We start from the raw sequence: 1,854 nt of genomic DNA, 5'->3' as shown, positions 1-1,854 counted from the left end.
AATATATATATGTATTGAAAGAGCTCTCTTAAGTCTTTCGTCAAAGATATTTAAAAATCACCTATTTACTCTTGCACGTTTTTTAAAAAGTGAATTAAGGTATTGCTTATGCTTCTTCGCAAAGTTATACTCCTCCGAATTGCTGTTTGACTTGGCATCGTAGACGGCCGTTTTTCCACAGCACACCACACCACACCACACCACACCCCATACCACACCACACCACAGCACACCACTCTTCTGGGCCATCGAGAACCGCGGTGATGTTGCCTTTCTGAAGAGTTCACTCACAGAAGGGCTTCCAAACTGTCGGTCACGTTTCCTGATCTGGGCGCTGGTCACAGGGCTGTGTGCGGCTTGTGAAAATCCACTCAGTTTAAGTACACTTAACGGCACCTGTGGTTTTCTTTATGGATAGAAGTGCACGAATGTGCAGGCAACGACAACTACAACAAGACTGCTGCCTGGCTGCAAAAATCTTTTTCTATATCCCAATTTCAGACATTAAAAATGTTTTAAAATTCCTTTAAATCATTTTGTACTCTGCTTTTGAAAGTAATAGCATAACATCTTTTCACATTAATCTTTAAAATAAATTTAATCAAAGCAATGGTATAATGGGTGATTATTCGCCCCACTAACTATATCCCAAGTTGCGTAAGTATTCCTGTCCTTTAGACATTTTCTTACACCCATTCTTGCCATTGTAAATTATGTTGCAGTGGGTATTTCCCCATAGACAGCTGTGGCAGACATCGCTAGTTGTCTCTCCAAACTCCATTTCCCCCTCTGCCTGCCGACACACGCCCAGTGCCGCCGGGGTGGTTGGTTAGGGTGCATCTCAGCCGAGAAGCCAACAATCATCCCTTTCCTGCTTTCTTGGCTCCCCTTGTTGGTGGAGTGACTGTGTAACCCAGTTTTGGATCATGAAATCTATGGGAAGGCTGGTGAGGCATTCTGAGAAAGGTTTTGCTTTTCTAGGAAAAGGGCAATGCCACTTTTGCCCCTTCTTGCCACCTTAAACACAGAAGAGGATCTCTGTGAAGGCAAGGTACCATCATTATCCCCATTTCACAGAGGAAGACACTGAGGCACAGAAATGTGAAGTGACTTGCATGCGGTCATGTAGGCGTGTCGGAGTCAGCATTCTAATTTAGAGTCTGGCTTCTGCACGCTAAGAATGACAAAGCAGAACAGGAGCCCAAGATCCCGACGGCATCATTGAGCAGTCGAACCCAGGCCGTCAACTGGCCACCTCCAGGCTTATGTGAGATAAACTCCAATTTGGCTAGACTATTTTTAGATGCATATTGATACTTGCAGCAAAACACAGCTGCACACACTGCTCTTGCCACATTTTGGATCATTTTCTTTGTCTAGACTCTCGTAAGTGGGTTTGAGTCAAAAGTTATACTACAAATTATTCTCCCAAAGGATTGTACTAACCAGCACTTTTGCTAACATGAGGTATTGTTGGCAAGAGTCAAAGAGGGTCCCAAATCAAGGATGACTCCAGCACCCAGTCTGTAAACTGGGGGGAGACAGTAATTAAGAAGGCAAGACAAACACTCCTTGCCTTGGTTTAAGGTGCATCTGCCTTCTAATTATAAAAAAATTTCACAAGAGTGAGTCTCAATGTACCTTTCTTCCCTACCGCAAACTTACTTTGTTTCTTATACAAAAACCCTACCCATGATCCCCGCACCAAAGACAACTATGTCTATTATTTGGCATATTTCCTCTTGGGCTTTTATTAGTCCCCAGACTCTTTCTTTCTTTAGATGGGGTCTTGCTATGTTGTTCAGGCTGGTCTCAAGCGATCTTCTGCCTCAGCCTCCCAAAGTGCTGGGATTA

This window comes from Propithecus coquereli, unplaced genomic scaffold (assembly GCF_000956105.1).
Source record: "Propithecus coquereli isolate 6110/MARCELLA unplaced genomic scaffold, Pcoq_1.0 Scaffold343, whole genome shotgun sequence".
NCBI classification, from domain to species: domain Eukaryota; kingdom Metazoa; phylum Chordata; class Mammalia; order Primates; family Indriidae; genus Propithecus; species Propithecus coquereli.
This window is presented reverse-complemented; position numbering follows the sequence as displayed.